The 20,077-nt window shown below is 40.3% G+C and overlaps 1 pseudogene; it reads left to right on the forward strand.

Moving 5' to 3' along the window:
- Positions 1-940: 940 nt before the first annotated feature.
- The window catches only part of LOC138421178 (craniofacial development protein 2-like), a 50,753-nt pseudogene continuing 31,616 nt past the window's right edge, over positions 941-20,077 (forward strand).

Genomic DNA, 20,077 nt, shown 5'->3' on the forward strand with positions numbered 1-20,077 from the left:
ATGATATGGTGAATCCAAAAGCACTGGAACCTTAGATACCTTGCTTGGAAGGTATTGTCTGATTTTCTATAGTTTGAGGTGTGGGGTGTATGTAGGGAGAGTCTCAGTGAATATTGTAGAGCTTCTGGTAAGAACAATGCGTTTCCAGGGGACAGCAAATAACAATCAGGGCCCACAGACCTGCTTAACATTTTTCAATTATCCTTTCTAAAAACCTTTAAGAACCAATAAGCCTTCAATGATAACTAGCAAAACCTGTTTTCACTGAACACAGAAATGTCTCTAATGAAAAAACTGTCTTTTAAAATAAATGACCGTGGACATTATTACTGCCTGGCAAGGAAGCACCTGTGCCATTATCTACATAAAATGTTGTATGTCCATACCTGATGAGTCTGCTTATGTGTCATCTTTATTAAATCACACGAGGACACAAGTGAATGCCCTGAGTAGTCTGACCCCCAGTCTAGGGCCCTAACTAAATCAGTGGTTCAGATCATGGGGTTCTTGGTGGAAAAAATGTTGCTCACATCAGGAATCATTATCTTACTCTGTGTTATCTCTTCAGTTCAGTTCAGTTCAGTCGCTCAGTCATGTCCGACTCTTTGAGACCCGATAGACTGCCACATACCAGGCTTCCCTGTCCATCACCAACACATGGAGCTTGCTCAAACTCATGTCCATTGAGTTAGTGATGCTATGCAATCATCTCATCCTTTGTCATCCACTTCTCCTCCCTCTTTCAGTCTTTCCCAGCATCGGGGTCTTTTCCAATGAGTGTTTTCTCTTGCATGTGCCTATCTTGTTGCTGTGGCATCTGTCTCCCATGCAGACAGGTAGCCATCGAAGGAATCACCTCCATGCTGATGAAACCCCTTGCTGACTACTCAGGGCACATTACAGAAGAGGAGGACATGTGGGATTATAAGAGCTGGTCACGATGGGGTGGAATGTTTGGGGAGGTTGTCAAGAGGACATGACAGTCCCACAATGGTGGGACCCTGGCAATCGGAAGCTCCTCATCCCTCCCCTGTTCTTGGATGTACATTCTGCCCATAATTCCAGCTGTGGGAGCCATTTTCAAGGGCACTGCCTTGCGAGAGCAATGTGTTGTGGAGATGCATTTAAGCACTCAAGCCAGTTAAGGATTCAGGTAAGGGTGAATGAACCTAATTAAGGCCTCTATGTAAACTTTTAACATTCCGGTGGTAGGTTTGGGAATCTACGCATCTTGCAGCTACCCAAGACAAGCCTTGAATATAAGTTCCCTTGCTTATTAAACCTGCCACTACAAAAGCAAAAGCAAACCAACCAAACAAACAAACAAAAGAACCCAAAACTTTGTGAAGAAGGCAGAACAGATTCTTTTCATTTATTCATTCATTCATTTAGCTGTCATTTATCAAACACGGTAGGTATGGGATTGCAAAGAGTCAGACATGACTGAGTGACTAACACTTTCACTTTATCATGTCTAAAACGGGAATAGGCTTTTTCTTTCATAAAAATTGCTTCATTTAATTCTCAAGACAACTTGAAAGGAGTTATCAGAGTTTCCCTTTTCCACATGAGAAGCCTCAGGAAGTACTATCCCAGAAGGATAGAAGCAGAGCTGATATTTAGCAGGTGCATACCAGCGTGGTTATACTTTCTGTTAAAACTTCAAAATATTTCTAAATCTTTCAATTCTGGTTTCCTCTGTGTGTATGCCCAGCAGTGGGATTGCTGGGTCATAAGGTAGTTCTATTTGCAATTTTTTAAGGAATCTCCACACTGTTCTCCATAGTGGCTGTACTAGTTTGCATTCCCACCAACAGTGTAGGAGGGTTCCCTTTTCTCCACATCAATGTTCATCGCAGCACTGTTTATAATAGCCAGGACATGGAAACAACCTAGATGTCCATCAGCAGATGAATGGATAAGAAAGCTGTGGTACATATACACAATGGAGTATTACTCAGCCGTTAAAAAGAATTCATTTGAATCAGTTCTGATGAGATGGATGAAACTGGAGCCGATTATACAGAGTGAAGTAAGCCAGAAAGAAAAACACCAATACAGTATACTAACACATATATATGGAATTTAGGAAGATGGCAATGACGACCCTGTATGCAAGACAGGGAAAGAGACACAGATGTGTATAACGGACTTTTGGACTCAGAGGGAGAGGGAGAGGGTGGGATGATTTGGGAGAATGACATTCTAACATGTATACTATCATGTGAATTGAATCGCCAGTCTATGTCTGACGCAGGATGCAGCATGCTTGAGGCTGGTGCATGGGGATGACCCAGAAAGATGTTATGGGGAGGGAGGTGGGAGGGGGGTTCATGTTTGGGAATGCATGTAAGAATTAAAGATTTTAAAATTTAAAAAATAAAAAACTAAAATTAAAAAAAATATTTCTAAATCTCTAGAAATAGTCACTGCCTGGAACTTCTCAAGCATCCCAACCCAACTCCTCTGGTCCCTTGCCTCCAAATCTTTCCTAGGATTTAATAACTAACTGGACTGTGCCTAGCACAGCAAGAGGGTGCTGTCCCCAGCTCCAGAATGGCAGCCAGTGTTGGTTCTAATTAGTTGGCACCTCTGCCCTGCTGCTAAGTTGCTTCAGTCATGTCCAACTCTGTGCGACCCTATAGATGGCAGCCCACCAGGCTCCTTCGTCCCTGGGATTCTCCAGGCAAGATTACTGGAGTGGGTTGCCATTTCCTTCTCCAATGCATGAAAGTGAAAAGTGAAAGTGAAGTTGCTCAGCCGTGCCAGACTCTTAGCGACCCCAAGGACTGCCGCCTACCAGGCTCCTCCGTCCATGGGATTTTCCAGGCAAGAGTACTGGAGTGGGGTGCCATTGCCTCCTCTGCCCTACTGGTCAGTAAATATTTGAGTATCACCCTGCACTGGGGAGGAGAGAATTAAAGTTTAAAGAGATTAAGTGGGATGTCTATAGTCCCAGGAACACAAACCCAAGCCTCCAACTCGAAGTTGTATTTTGTTTTACAATACTATGCTATCTATCAGTGAGTGAAACTGGAAATATTAGATCTATTGATTTTACATTTTTCTCTCAAAATTTTTACATGGCTTATTTCTCAACAAATAATTTAATATGTGTGCTTAGTCACTCAGTCGAGTCTGACTTTTTGCGACCCTTGGAATGTAGCCTACCAAGCTCCATTGCCCATGGGATTTTTCAGACAAGAACATTGCAGTGGGGCACCATTTCCTGCTCCAGGGGATCTTCCTGACCCAGGGATCAAACAGGCATCTCTTGTGTCTCCTGCATTGCAGGCAAATTCTTTACTGGCTGTATCAGTTCAGTTCAGTTCAGTCGCTCAGTCATGTCCGACTCTTTGCAACCCCATGAATCGCAGCACACCAGGCCTCCCTGTCCATCACCATCTCCTGGAGTTCACTCAGACTCACGTCCATTGAGTCCGTGATGCCATCCAGCCATTTTATCCTGGGTCGTCCCCTTCTCCTCCTGCCCCCAATCTCTCCCAGCATCAGAGTCTTTTCCAATGAGTCAACTCTTTGCATCAGGTGGCCAAAGTACTGGAGCTTCAGCTTTAGCATCATTCCTTCCAAAGAAATCCCAGGGTTGATCTCCTTCAGAATGGACTGGTTGGATCTCCTTGCAGTCCAAGGGACTCTCAAGAGTCTTCTCCAACACCACAGTTCAAACGCATCAATTCTTCGGCGCTCAGCCTTCTTCACAGTCCAACTCTCACATCCATACATGACTACTGGGAAAACCATAGCCTTGACTAGATGGACCTTAGTCGCCAAAGTAATGTCTCTGCTTTTGAATATACTATCTAGGTTGGTCATAACTTTTCTTCCAAGGAGTAAGCGTCTTTTAATTTCATGGCTGCAATCACCATCTGCAGTGATTTTGGAGCCCAAAAATATAAAGTCTGACACTGTTTCTACTGTTTCCCCATCTATTTCCCATATAGCATATATTTATAATAATATAAATTGTATATACTTAATCAACTTGATTGGTTTAAACTTTACTGCTTTTATCAGACAGAGACAAATAAGGGACATGTCCTTTGCAGACAGTTTGGTTATGATAGTCTTGGAATTTGTGGGGTGGAAGATAGCACATTTCTTTATAAGGAATATGCTTCTGTTTGCATCCATATTTCATTTGATCTTCATACCACATTGTGAACTCTCCCTCTGGCAGGAGAGCCCTGAAATTCCTGAATATTTGCAGTGGCATTGGAGCTGTAAGCAGAGCTTTTTCTGAATGTAGAGTTCAGGATTGGAAGAAAGAGTTTGGTCTGGGCAAAGCCAGTGCCTAAAGATAGGGTTTCATAGTCACTGGATCTTAGAGCTGAAAAAGCTTTAGAAGTCTCCTAATTCACTCAGTTGAAATGTTTTAAGTAGCAACAATGAACAAGGCTCTGGGAGGCTTCAAGGATACAGAACTGAAAAATCAGTTTCTGCTCATAATGAGCTCAAAGCCTCATTGAGAAACAGACCAGTAGAAAGATGTACTGTAATGTAGCTGTTGGGGATTAAAAGATAGAGCCAACTGTGGACTAAAGTGTATTGCCTAGCAGCCTAAGTACCTTCCAGGGTTGGAATGATACTTCTATTTTCTAGCAGAAAAGGCCCATGCTGGGTTGAACCTGGATAGGGGGTTATGCCAGAAAGTGTTTTAAATAATGGATCACAATGTCCAAGTTGGCTATGGAAGAATGTGAAACTGACAGTGTGGTAGAAAGTGGAGAGTCTTTTGTCTGGATGTCTTAATGATGTCAAAGTTAGGAGTAGAAGGGATGAATGTTGGTGTTCAGCAGTGCAGTAGGAGGAAGAGGTTCTGGTAGTGATCCTGTTAGATAGCTGACATGTGGAGACTGAAGGGGCAGCAGCATGCCTGTGGAGGAGCCAGACTTCAGTCAAGACATGACAGAGGAGGAGTGTTTTGAGAAGAAGCTGGGAATACTGTGGGATATAGAAGAAAAAACTAAGGGAGGGTTGGAGTATTAGCGTTGCAACTGGAATGAAGAAAGCACAGAGAATGAAGGTATGAGGGGATAAATGATGGCGGACTGGCATTTTGGGCAGGAGTCAAGAATGGGAAGGACACAGAGTATTATTTTCTGCTCTGAATTATTTGTTTACTTTGTGTTTTGTTCCTGATATTTCCCTGTGTACTTAAACCTATCCATTTATTTCAGGTGGCAGCTAAGGCAACCTAAACTTTCAGGGAGGGAATGGGTCAATACTCAGCTTTTGTGTTCCACAGCAGACTTGTAAACTTCATGGCAGAGACAGTAGATAAAAACACAAAAATTATTTCCATCTCAAAAATCAAAGCCCTGAAGGACTCAGACATAGAATTTTGATTTGGAAGACTGAGAATCTGCGAAAACCTGTTTTTCCAAGTCAGACGAGAGAAACTCTTCCTTGGAGAAGAAGGATAGTGTTAGAAACTGGTGCAGTTTTCTGATAAGGGGTAGTGTAGCCTGCACTGGTCTGGGTGAGGACGATAGAATCATCATGTATATTGGAAGGTCAGGGAGCAGAAGTTGGGTGAGTCTTGCTTATACGTTTGGAGTCTCGGGAGTCATCAATCTTAGCAGAGTTCTCTTGTCTCAGGGCAAGAGGCATTAGTGGAGAGGTGGCTGTGGGGGATGTCTAGTCAAAGAGGCCTGACACACCTCACTCAGTTGTTTATCACCCTAGAGAGACTGAGAATATGAACCAGCAGACCTGGCCAGGAAGACAAAATGCAGCATAGGATGTTGAGTTAGTCTGTAGAACGAGAGACCACCTGGAAACTCACGCCTCAAAGAAGATGTAGGTAGGGAAAGACTCTGATGCCAGGTCAGTGGGGAGATGGCTGTCTCAGCAGATGCCAGAATAAATAAAGAGTGGACAATGCCAAGGCAATAAGATTTTCCTCATCCATACTTCAACCTAAACATTGTGCAAGGCTGCTTGGAGTTTAGATGCGATCCTAGGAAGAAGAAGAATCTGAAAATGCAGAAATGATCTGAGTAAGAAGAAACAAATGTGATTACAATCGAATTACTACCTCTAGTTAGACTGGGAGCTTGAGCTAGAAATCACATTTAATTACAGAAAAGTAAAATGATTTCTATTTCTAGATGTCTGAGTTTGGGGCCTGGAGAGTTTGTATCTACCACAAAATTCTAAAACAAGTGAAAGCATTGTGACTAAGGAGGTTGGAGGGTGAGGGCTTGAGTTGGATCTTAATGGATTTTCAGGACAGGTGAGAATATAATGAGGGAGGATTAATATAAAGGAAAGGGAGAGAGGGCTTTGCTGGTAGCTCAGATGGTAAAGAATCTGCCTTCAATACAGGAGGCCCAGGTTCAACCCCTGGGTCAGGAAGATATTTTGGAGAAGGAAATGGCAACCCACTCCAGTATTCTTACCTGGGACATCCCATGGACAGGGCCTGGAGTGGGGTTGCAAAGAGTCGGACATGACTGAAGTGACTAACATTAAAAGGAGAGAGGGAAAAATGGAGATGAAGAGGGATGGGAGCCTAGTTGTAGCATAAAATTTATTCAAGGGGACGCATGATTGGACATGGAGGGTGGAGTCAGATTCTGAAGAGCCTCAGTGGGTTGGGAAGAGCTGGTGTTGAAGAGCTTATTAGAAAGGGGAAAGTAAAGCATCATTATTACATACTTTCTGAGAATATACCCAAGAAAATGCCTTGAAGGAAGAAGCTGCATAAGATGGATCTGATAGAGGATAAAGCCTTTTTTTTTTCTTTTAGTCTAAATTATTTCACTCCCCAGTTTCCAGTGGTTTCAACTGCAATCTCCACAAACCTACAGCTGTTTGAAAAATTCATAAAACATTAAAAAGAAGTAATAGCCCAAGTCTTTTCACTTTTGGCAGGTTTATTCAAGGACATTTAGTTCTCATAATTAGTTTCCAGAAGGTATGAGCTATACCTGCAGTGTTTCAAAGAAACAGTTTTAACTTTCTCCAGGCTCTTTGATAAGAAAATTCACTTAGCTACTGTTGCAGCTTGCCACACACCCAGAGCTACACAGCCTGTTCTTTTGTAACATATGGGAAAAGAACAATGAAAGCACAAGCCCTCTGTGATGTCTGAAATTTATGCACTTTTATGCCCACATTTTCATGGAATTTCTGGTAACAAGACATCTGGAAGCTTGCTATCAGCAGTCTGCTACCAGCAACTGGTTCTTATTTTTGAGACAGGTCTGCATATCAGGGGCTCCCAGGGTTTTGTGAAGGGTTAATCTTTTTCTTAAGACCTTGCCATCACTTGGAGTTACAGTCTAGGTTCTAGTTAATATTTCAGGTTGCTTGTTGTGAGGCAATAAAAACAGACGTTGGCTAGCTTAAGCTAAAAACAGAAAAATAATGAAAAGTTCCTGGGGGTATTTCATGAGACTGAAAGAAGAGTAAAAAAAGTTAATAAATGAGGGCATCTCTGGGGATCCCACCCTAGGACTTGGTAGATCTCTCCAGAGTTTGGAAATCAATGTGTTCCAGTTCTGAGGATTGAGTTCTCTCCCATTCAGATTTCCAGGAGATGATCTGATCAGATTAGTTAGATGTGGGGTTCTTCCTGTGCATCAAAGGTCATTTCCAGAAGCAGGACTCAGTATGAGTCAAGCAGGCATCATTTGTTATGTATAGAACAATGTCTTTAGAGTTAGATAGATCTGGGTTAAACCCAGCTATTCTCCATTCATTCGTTTATTCATTAGAAATATTTATTGAAAATCTATTGCATCTAATATATCTCTATTTAATATTTTTAAACACTCAGGAAATGTGGGTTTCTATTTTATGAAGAAGGAGTATAAAGACAGTCTTTGGCATGTGTGGGTTTGACAATCAAGTTTATCAATAAACTAAGAAAAGATTTATAGAGAGCAACTTCCCTTCTATTAAGAATGAAGGCAAACTACAGAAGAGCACTGATGGGGAACAAGTATTTAGGGCAATCAGTGGCTAGGTGAACTTTCAAGTTTGAGTCTATAAATATGAATTTGTACAAATTTTCCAGAGAGTGAGTACATGTCAAAAGCTTTAAAAATGTTTATTTTTTGACTCAGAAATTTGACTTTTAAGCATTTATCCCATGGAGATAATTTGACAAGGGTAAAGATACTACACTGCAAAATGTTCAACATGCTGCTGCTAAGTCGCTTCAGTCGTGTCCGACTCTGTGCGACCCCATAGACGGTAGCCTACCAGGCTCCCTTGTCCCTGAGATTCTCCAGGCAAGAACACTGGAGTGGGTTGCCATTTCCTTCTCCAATACATGAAAGTGAAAGGGAAGTCGCTCAGTCGTGTCCAACTCTTCACGACCCCATGGACTGCAGTCTACCAGGCTCCTCTGCCCATGGGATTTTCCAGGCAAGAGTACTAGAGTGGGGTGCCATTGCCTTCTCCATAGCAGGTTTAAAATTTGGAGATGATTTGAACATCAACAGAATGAGACTGGTTAAATTGATTATCATAATATATGCGTAATGGATTACCTAGTCAATAGTATCATGTTGTAAGAGCCTATTTATTGATATGACGGATGCCCAATAATGTTTGAGCTTGAAGTACTGTATTATTCCATGCTTTTTGGTGAAAAACAAGGAAAACCATACATACACAAAATGTTTAGAGATAAGAGTACTTATTTCTAATAGTGATATTATAAGGATTTACATTTTATTTTTAGTAATAAAAAATTCCTAGCTGTGTGGCAGAACCAACACAATATTGTAAAGTTAAAAAAAGAAAAAAAATTTTTTAAAGAAAAAAAATTCCTAGGAAATTGCTTGATTCTTACTAACTGAATGCCACCTCCTTTGCTATTTGTCAGAATCTTTGAGGGAAGCTGGAAAGCTGACATTTCTTTTTTTCTGCCTCTGCATAACAGAACCAGCTTTTGCATAGCTTGTACTAGATACTCTCAGAACATTACACTTAGGAAGTAACTTAGGAAAAATTAGAGGCAGTGCTATGAGGAGGCTTGAAAGTATCCAGAGATGATTAAACAAATAATGTGGGGCAATGCTGGAATTGGCAGGAGCCACTGGGGTCTTTTCTTTCTCTGTCTTGTGGTTAGGCAGCCAGTAGAAGTCCATGATTTGTAATTTATGTCTTAGCTATCTAGTGTCCTTTACATTGAGTGTATCGCAGAGTAGGTCATGCCTCTCTTTGGGCCACAAAAGCAGGACAGCTCTAGTCTACTTCTTCCCCTGAGCTATTTAATATTAAAGAGTTTAAAATAAAGAAAAAAATTAACTCCCTCAAACTGTCTATTAAATACTTTTCCTCTCCCTCTCCCATAAGATGGCAGAGTAGGAGTATGTGTGCTCATCTTATCCTGTGAGAACACCAAGCTCACGGCTAGCTGCTGAACAACCATTGACAGGAGAATGTTGGATCCCACCAAAAAAAGATATCCCATGTCCAAGGGCAAAGGAGAAACCCCAAAAAGATGGTAGGAGAGGCAAAGTCACGTTTAGAATCAGACCCCAGACCTGCCAGAGATGCTCAAAGGGCACAAACAAAACCTTGGGCACACCCAGACCCAGAGATAGGAGCAGTGACCTCCACAAGAGATGGAGTCAGACCTACCTTTGAGTGTTTGAGTGTCTCCTGCAGAGGCAGGGGTCAGCAGAGGCCTGTCATGGGGACAGAGGCTCTAGCTGCAGCAGACTTGGGAGGTACAGTGCGTGGCACAAGTCCTCTTGGGGAAGGTCACCATTAGCTCCACTATAGAGCCACCAAACAGATGACACACAAATTAGAGAACAATTATACCAAAGGAGTTCTCACACTATTGCAAAAGTTCTAGGTCCCACAACAGATTTCCCAACCTTGGGATCGGCAAAAGGACTGAGAATTCTTAGGAAAACAGACTCTTGGAGGGCACAACAAAACCTTGTGTGCACCAGGATTCAGGACAAAGGAGCAGTGATCCCACAATAGGCTGAGCCAGACTCACTGTGAGTGTCCAGGAGTCTCTGGCAGAGGTGTGGGTCAGTAGTGGCATGCCACAGGGTCAGGGGCACTGACTAAAACAGTTCTTGGAGCAGCAGCATGCGGGCATAAGTCCTTTTGAAGGAGGTCGCCATTACCACCATTACCCCTACCATAGTTTAGTCAACTACAGGGAGGAAACACAGCCCCACCCATCAGCAGAAAATTGGATTAAAGATTTACTGAGCATGACCCTGCCCACGAGAGCAGAGCAAGGCCCAGTTTTACCCACAGCTAATTCCTCCCACCAGAAAACTTCCACAGGTCTCTTACCTGCATCCATCAGAGGGCAGACAATGAAAACCACAATCACAGAAAACTAACCAAACTGATCACGTGGACCACAACCTAGTATAACTCAATGAAACTATGAGCCATACAGTGTAAGGCCACCCAAGGCAGATGGGTCATGACGGAGAGTTCTGACAAAGTGTGGTCCATTGGAGAAGAGAATGGCAAGCCACTTCAGCACTTTTCTCTTGAGAACCCCATGAACAGTATGAAAAGGCAAAAAGATATGACACTGAAAGATTAACTCCCCAGGTTGGTAGGTGCCCGATATGCTACTAGAGAAGAGTGGAGAAATAGCTCCAGAAGGATGAAGAGGCTGAGCCAAAGTGGAAACAATGCCCAGTTGTGGATGTGTCTGGTGATGAAAGTAAAGTCCAGTGTTGTAAAGAACAGTATTGCATAGGAACCTGGAATGTTAAGTCCATGAATGAAGGTAAATTGGAAATGGTCAAACAAGATGGCAAGAGTGAACACTGACATTTTAGGAATCAGTGAACTAAAATGGTCTGGAATTGGTGAATTTAATTCAGATGACTATTATATCTACTGCTGTGGGCAAGAATCCCTTAGAAGAAATGAAGTGGCCCTCACAGTCAGAAAAAGGGTCCAAAATGCAGTGAAAGTGAAAGTGAAGTCGCTCAGTCGTGTCCGACTCTTTGTGACTCCATGGACTTGTAGCCTACCAGACTCCTCAGTCCATGGAATTTTCCAGGCAAGAGTACTGGAGTGGATTGCCATTTCCTTCTCCAGGGGATCTTCCCAACCTAGGGATGGAACCACATGGCAGGCAGACTCTTTACTGTCTGAGCCACCAAGGAAACACCAAAATGCAGTACTTGGGTGCAATCTCAAAAATGACAGAATGATCTCGGTTCATTTTCAAGGCAACCCATTCAATATTACAGTAATCCAAGTCTATGTCCCAACCGCAATAAAGGTAAATTCATAATTATTTGTTGTTTACTTTGAAATAATAATAAAATGCTCATAGGCTCTTCCTTATGTGACTCTTAGCTCTCCAGGTCCATGAGTAGGCAGCTCAAATGCTGATGTAGTTTCTGTCATCGCCTGGCAGGGCTCTCCTGAGTCACAGGTTTTATGGAGCAAGAGGCAGCTGTATGTTTGAGTGTCAGTCTCCTGACCACTCAGCATCTCCATTTCCTGGTTGACTCATCTGCAAAGTAGAGGTCATAATGCCTGTCTCAGTATGTTAGAGTTTTGGGATTGTGTGTGTAAAGCAGAGGTCCCCGGTCTTTTTGGCACCAGGGATGGGTCTCATGGAAGACGATTTTTCCATGGACAAGGCTGGGTAGGGGGTGGTTCAGGTGGTAGTGTGAGGGATGGGGAGCGATGGGGAGCAGCTTCACTTGTTTGCCAGCCACTCAGTTCCTGCTGTGCAGCAGGTACAGCTCTGGGGGTTAGGGGACCCTGGACGCAAAGCACTGAGCATGTTTTCTGCTACATTAGCAAGCACTAAAATATGGTAACTATATCAACATTAGGGACTATATGTTGTAGCCATTGAAAATTCAACTGAAAGTGGCTTATATAATAAAGGAAATTTGCTGGTTGACATATATAAAAAGATCATGGGTGGGAGTAGCTTCAGATGAGATTTGATCCACCTTCCTAATAGCTATGTGCAACAACAACAAGGAAACTTTCTCTTCATCTTTCCTATCCCACTCACCTTTACAATCAACTCTTTTTTTCACTTTGATCTTCTAGGCTCTCCCTTTTTGATTGTACTAGTTCACTGGCTATCCATTAGGGGGAAAAAGAAAAAAGAAAGAAAGAAACAACCTCTGCTGGTATTTCTAATTGGAAAGAAAAATTCCTTTGCTTGAAACTGTAACTTCAAGTTGTAGTTTCATATTTCACTGGTTCTGATTGGGTTTCATGTTCATACCAAACTTTGCAGCCAGAAAATGGGGTATGTTAATTGGCTAAGGTTAATCAAGTTCTAGCCTTCGAGTTAAGGTTGAGTTGATTCCTATCCAATCTACATAGTTAAGAATGGAGAAGTAGAAGTAGAAGTCAAAGAAAATTTGATTATGTTTGATACAAGGTGTTAAGTTGCAAACAATAGATTTTTATCACTGTATTTTTAATTTGCTCTTTTCTGATAATTAATGATAGCAATTTTAATATGCTTACTTTTCTTCTTTTGTAGAGTGACTGTTCAATTCTTTTGCTCATTAAAAAAAGTGTTGCCTTTAAAAAAAAAATGGTTTGTAAGAGTTCTTTTTGCCAGTGATGCATTTTGAAAATATCTTCTCCCATCTGTGGCTTGCCTTTTCATTCTTTTAAAGGAATTTTCTGATGAACATAAGTTCTGAATTTGAGTAAAGTCCAATTTATCAATGTTATTCCTTATGGTTAGTACTTTTACTGTCCTGGTTAAGAACTCTTCCAATACTAACTATCCTCTGATGTTATATCTTTATTATTTTACTCTCCACATTTAGGGCTGCAATCCATCTGAAATTAAATTTAGTATATGGACACCTTTGGACCTGGAATTTACTTTTTTGGAAAGGTTTTTGATTACAAATTCAATATCTAGTAGATATTCACATTTTTTTGGGGTCAGTTTTGGTTAGTTATGTTTTTCAGGGATGTGTTTATTTCATCTTAATTGTTGAATTTGTTGCCATAAAGTTTTAAGTACTATTTCTTTATTATCCTTTTAATGTTTATAGGGCTTGGAAAGTTTTTTTCTGTAAAGGGCCACATAGTAAACCATTTAGGCTTTATGAGCCAGGCAGTCTCTTCCACAAGCACTTAGTTCTGCTATTGTGGTGTGAAAGTGGCCATAGGTAATACATGAATGAATGAACATGGCTGTGTTCTAATAACGGAGAAGACAATGGCACCCCACTCCAGTACTCTTGCCTGGAAAGTCCCATGGACGGAGGAGGCTGGTGGGCGGCAGTCAATGGGGTCGCGAAGAGTCAGACACGACTGAGTGACTTCACTTTCACTTTTCACTTTCATGCATTGGAGAAGGAAATGGCAACCCACTCGTGTTCTTGCCTGGAGAATCTCAGGGACGGGGGAGCCTGGTGGGCTGCTGTCCATGGGGTTGCACAGAGTCAGACATGACTGAAGGGACTTAGCAGTAGCAGCAGTGTTCTAATAAAGTAATTGGTAGGCACTAAAATATAAACTTCACATAATTTTCATGTCTCAACCATTAAAAAATGTACAAACCATTCTTAGCTTGCAAGCTACAGAAAACCAGGCGCTGGCAGATCCAGCCCACAGGCCACAGTGTGCCAGCTGGTCTATAGCATCTGTGGCTCTGCCGCTTTTTCATTCCCAAACCGATAATATCCAGGACTGATCTCCTTTAGGATGGACTGGTTGGATCTCCTTGCAGTCCAAGGGACTCTCAAGAGTCTTCTCCAACACCACAGTTCAAAAGCATCAATTCTTCACTGCTCAGCTTTCTTTGTGGTCCAACTCTCATATCCATACACTAAACATTTCTTAGTATTATATTTTTCCTTTTATTCATATTTTAGCTATACTCCACTGTATTTTTGACAATGAGTTTTCTATAGATTACAATGTGTATCCTCAACTTACATTACAGTCTTTTTTTTATTAGTTTTTATTTCTAAATTTATTTTTAATTGGAGAATAATTACAATATTGTGTTGGTTTCTGCCATATAACAAAGAGAATCAGCCATAAGTATATATATGTCCCCTCCCTCTTGAACCTCTTTCCTACTTCCATGTCATGCCATCCTTCTAGGTTGTCACAGAGGACAGAGTTGAGCTCCCTGTGTTATATAGCAACCTCCCATTAGCTATTTATTTCACATACGGTAATGTATATGTTTCAACGTTACTCTCTCAATTTGTCCCACCCTCTCCTTCTCTTACTCTATCCACAAGTCTGTTTTCTATGTCAGTATCTCTATTTTTCCCCTGCAAATAGGTTCATTAGCATCATTTTTCTAAATTCCATATATAGGTGTTAGTATATGACATTTGTTTTTCTCTTTCTGACTTACTGCAGTCTGTATAACAGGCTCTAGGTTAATTTACCTCACTAGAAGTGACTCAAATGTGTTCCTTTTTATGGTTGAGTAATATTTCATTATATATATATATATATATATATATATATATATATACACAGTTTAAGTTTAGTACTGTTTAAGTTTAGTATGTACTAAAGTGTATATATACGTATACATGTATGTACTAAACTTCTTTATCCATGCTTCTATTGATGGACATTTAAGTTACTTGTCTCTTTAGTTTTGGTTTTCAGCAGCTTGGCTATTAAATAACTAGGAATGGTTTTGATTTCTATTTATCTTGCTTGAGATTGGCCAAACTTTGTAGCTATATTGATATCTAGATACGTATTCTAATAGCTTGTCCCACAAAATCCAGTCACTTCAGCTAGTATAAACCCTGATGTCTGCTTCTGCAGCTCAGTGAGACAGTTCCTCTGTACTTTGTCTCTACCTCACTATACTTTCTGCTCTGAAAAGTGCCCCCAGGCAGAAATCCTGGGTGAATATAGGTTTTACCTGAGTATTCCTTTGCTCAAGAACTCTGGCCCTGTGTGTCTCATCATTTAATGCATGACAACAGCTGTCTTATATATTTTTTTTCCAGTTTTATAATTGTTTATGGCAGGAGAATAAGTCTAGTTTTACTAGCTATTCTATCTTATGCAGAAGAAACTGCTACTACATTATGTAAATACATAACAATTTCTCTGGGGCTTTGAACTATTTGCCAACATCATTTTCTGTTCTCTATGCTCTGACACTCACACATTTTAGGTAAAGATGAAGGTCATCAGAGTTTTGCCTATATTTTAGTGGTTCTCAAATTTTGATGTGCAAAGGAATCATCTTTTAAAAAATATAGATTCATTTGGGTATGAGATGGTGTCTAGGATTATTCATTTTCAACACACACATAAGGAAATTTTTTGGTACATTTGATCTTAGTTCTACACTTTTCAAAAAACTTTCTTATAATAATAATAGCTTATTTGTTCAAGGGAAGTTTCCTCATAAGCAAATTTGAATCAATGGTAAAGAAACTTGATGAAAATCCACACATATCATTCTCAGAGGGAAGTAATCACTTAACAATAGTGATGCAGCTTCTTCCTTACAAACCTTTGTAATTGAGCCTTGAGAAATGAAGCGTAGCTCAGATTTTATTTTATAAACTGGCAGTCTATTCTCCCTTACTAGATTTAGGTACACTACATATAACTTAAAATATAGGAATTCTCTAAGTGTTTAAAGATGATATTATATTAAAAAGTCAGATTCTATTTTGTTTCCTGTGATAAAGACTAAAGTGTTAGGGGTTTGGAAGTCTGCTACATTTAAAGTTTACTATTGGTTTCTACAAGAAGTATCTTGCCTTAGGCTCTTGGGTAACTAGGTTTGACAGAAGGAATCCATAAGGTTGTTTGACTGTTTGCTGTTTGTGTAGCTTCTGTAGCAAATTTCTCTTCTAAGGTAGAGATTTTTTTGCACTCTTAAAGAGAATTTACTCTTTCCCATTACTTATATAATTTTCGATCTGTCCTATATGAAATATATAAACGCTGAGCTTTGTCTATATGTATCCAACATAAAGACTATACTGCAACATGAATATATATAGTAATTATTACTCTTCCTCAAGACATTTCCTTTTTTTTTTTTGTTTTTAAATCATGAAAGTCAAGGTAGCTTAGGGAAACATTACATCAGTTCAGCTGATCAGTTGTGTCCAACTCTTTGTGACCTCATGTACTGCAGCATGCCGGGTGTCCCTGTCCATCAACAACTCCTGGAACTTGCTCAAAATCATGCCCACTGACTTGGTGATGCCATCCAACCATCTCATCCTCTGTCATTCCCTTCTCTTCCTGCCTTCAATCTTGCCCAGGATCAGGGTCTTTTGCAGTGAGTCAGTTCTTTGTATCAGGTGGCCAAAGTATTGGAGTTTCAGCTTCAGCATCAGTCCTTCTAAAGAATATTCAGGACTGATTTCCTCTAGGATTGGCTGATTTGATCTCCTTGCGATCTAAGGGACTCTCAAGAGTCTTCTCCAACACCACAGTTCAAAACCATAAATTCTTCAGCACTCAGGTTTCCTTGTGGTCCAACTCTCACATTCATACATGACTACTGGAAAAATCATAGCTTTGACTAGATGGACCACCATTGGCAAAGTAATGTCTCTGCTTTTTAATATGCTGTCTTGACTGGTCATAGCTTTTTTTCCAAGGAGTAAGCATCTTTTTTTAAAATATAAATTTATTTATTTTAATTGGAGGTGTCTTTTATAATTACATACCTGCAGTCACCATCTGCAGTGATTTTGGAGTCCAAGAAAATAAAGTCTGTCACTGTTTCCATTGTTTCTCCATCTATTTGGCATAAAGTGATGGGACCAGATGCCATGATCTTAGTTTTTGGAATGTTGAGTTTAAAGCCAAGTTTTTCATTCTCCTCTTTCACCTTCAAGAGGCTTTTAGTTCCTCTTTGCTTTCTCCCATAAGGGTTGTGTCATCTGCATATCTGAGTTATTGATATTTCTCCCAGGAATCTTGATTCCAGCTTGTGCTTCATCTAGCCTAGCGTTTTTCCTGATGTACTCTACATGTAAGTTAAATAAGCTAGGTGACAATATACAGCCTTGACGTACTCCTTTCCCAGTTTGGAACCAGTCTGTTGCTCCATGGTTGATTCTGACTGTTGCTTCTACACCTGTATACAGGTTTTATCAGGAGTCAGGAAAGATGGTCTGGTATTCCCACTGGATTTGTCTTATTCACTATTATATCTCCAATGATAGCAATGCTCAATTATTATGTTTTGAATAAAAGAAAAAGAGAAAGCCCCAGGCTTGAGGAATCTAGATGAAACTGCAAGAATGCAAACGAATGGTTAGAATGCAATTTGAGGTATATTCCAGTAGAAATAGATGAAAAATGCTATGTGATTAAGCTGGGAGGAACAACTAGATTTGTAAGGGTAAGTGATTTCTCTAGTGCAGTAATGCTTGTAGGTTAGTGCCATCAATCCAAGAACATTAGGTGCACTCATTATATTAAACAAGTTAGGAAAAAATTGAGGCTGCTGTCCTTGGAAAAATGGTCTGACATAGTGCTAATAGGTGCTTACAAACAAAGATGAGATATATTAAAATTAACACTGGAACCTACCTAAAACAACTTGCAATGGTCAAAGCTGGAACAATTTGCACAACAAAATAAATAAGAGTAATATTGGATTATACTATATAGTTATTGTATTATTGTACAATACAAAAATATAAAAGTAGTATTGGATTATATTATATAAAGGACAGAAATGGTAGGGACCTAACAGAAACAGAAAATATTAAGAAGAGGTGGCAAGAATACACAGATGAACTGTACAAAAAAGATCTTCACAACCCAGATAATCACAATGGTGTGATCACTCATGTAGAGCCAGACATCCTGAAATGTGAAGTCAAGTGGGCCTTAGGAAGCATCACTACGAACAAAGCTAGTGGAGGTGATGGAACTCCAGTTGAGCTATTTCAAATCCTGAAAGATGATGCTGTGAAAGTGTTGCCCTCGATATGCCAGCAAATTTGGAAAACTCAGCAGTGGCCACAGGACTGGAAAAGGGCAGTTTTCATTCCAATCCCAAAGAAAGGCAATGCCAAAGAATGTTCAAACTACTGCACAATTGCACTCATCTCACATGCTAGTAAAGTAATGCTCAAAATTCTGCAAGCCAGGCTTCAGCAATATGTGAACTGTGAACTTCCAGATGTTCAAGCTGGATTTAGAAAAGGCAGAGAAACCAGAGATCAAATTGCCAACATTCACTGGATGATCAGAAAAGCAAGAGAGTTCCAGAAAAACATCTATTTCTGCTTTATTGACTATGCCAAAGCCTGGCATCCAGTCCCATCACTTCATGGTAAATAGATGGGGAAACAGTGGAACCAGTGGCTGACCTTATTTTTTGGGGCTCCAAAATCTGCAGATGGTGATTGCAGCCATGAAATTAAAAGACGTTTACTCCTTGGAAGGAAAGTTATGACCAACCTAGACAGCATATTACAAAGCAGAGACATTACTTTGTCAACAAAGGTCTGTCTAGTGAAGGCTGTGGTGTGGTTTTTCTAGTGGTCATGTATGAATGTGATAGTTGGACTATAAAGAAAGCTGAGCACTGAAGAATTGATGCTTTTGAACCGCAGTGTTGGAGAAGACTCTTGAAACTCCCTTGGACTGCAAGGAGATCCAACCAGTCCATCCTAAAGGAGATCAGTCCTGAGTGTTCACTGGAAGGACTGATGTTGAAGCTGAAACTCTAATACTTTGATCACCTGATGCAAAGAGCTGACTCATCTGAAAAGACCCTGATATTTGGAAAGATTCAGGGCAGGAGGAGAAGGGGATGACAGAGGATGAGATGGTTGGATGGCATCACCAACTCAATGGACATGGGTTTGGGTGGACTCTGGGTGTTTGTGATAGACAGGGAGGCCTGGAGTGCTGTGGTTCATAGGGTCACAAAGAGTCAGACATGATTGAGTGACTGAACTGACTGAACTGAACTAATTGGATTATAACTCAAAGAAGAAAATATTCATAAGTACATACTGATATACATAGCTGAGTAAAAAATAAAAGGAAAATTCCTCACAAAAAACTCCAATTGATAGGTGTAGAAAGAATGAGGGTTGTAGAAAATCATGAAGAGGGCAGCACAGTAATAATTTCTGTAGACAAGAGCCACAGATGAATATTGAAATCAGAGAAGAAGAAATATTTTTGAATTAATATTTACTCAGAAGAAAGGAGAATATTTACTAGTTACACATAAACTTTCAACAAAACTAGAAAATCTGAGCACATTCCATTTTAACAAAATTATCAAAATTAATATCACCAGTAACAACACATGTACTGTACATGTATAGGCAACATGTACTGTATTTTAGGATAAGAAAGGCCCATTCTGTCTCTGGCCTTCTTCTCAAACATTAATAAACTTAGTCTAAACAAGAGAAGCTGTCAGTTCAGTTCAGTTCACTCAGTTGTGTCCGACTTCCTGCAACTCCATGGACAGCAGCACGCCAGGCCTCCCTGTCCATCACCAACTCCAGGAGTTTATTCAAACTCATGTCCATTGAGTTGGTGATGCCATTCAATCATCTCATCCTCTGTCATCCTCTTCTCCTCCTGCCTTCAATCTTGTCCAGCATCAGGGTCTTTTCAAATGAGTAAGTTCTTCGCATCAGGTGGCCAAAGTGTTGAAATTTTAGATTCAGCATCAGTCCTTCCAATGAATATTCAAGACTGATTTCCTTTAGGATGAACTGGTTGGATCTCCTTGCTGTCCAAGGGACTGTCAAGAGTCTTCTCCAACACCACAGTTCAAAACATCAATTCTTTGGCACTCAGCTTTTTTTATAGTCCATATAGTCAAAGCATAGCTTTGACTAGATGGACCTTCAGACAACCCTAAACTGAGAGACAAAACACTTGACCAGTCCTAATACTCTCCAAGAAATTCCAGATCATGACACAGACATGGAAAACAAATTTACGTATACTAAAAAGGAAATGGGACTAGGGATATATTAGGAGCTTGAGATTAACACATACATACCACCACTGTATGTATAAAATAGGTAAACAACAATATCTTGCTGTGTAGCAGAGGGAACTATATTCAGTGTTTTATAATAGCATATAAGGGTAAAGAATCTGAAAA

This window comes from Ovis canadensis, chromosome 15, assembly GCF_042477335.2.
Source record: "Ovis canadensis isolate MfBH-ARS-UI-01 breed Bighorn chromosome 15, ARS-UI_OviCan_v2, whole genome shotgun sequence".
In the NCBI taxonomy this organism is placed as follows: Eukaryota; Metazoa; Chordata; class Mammalia; order Artiodactyla; family Bovidae; genus Ovis; species Ovis canadensis.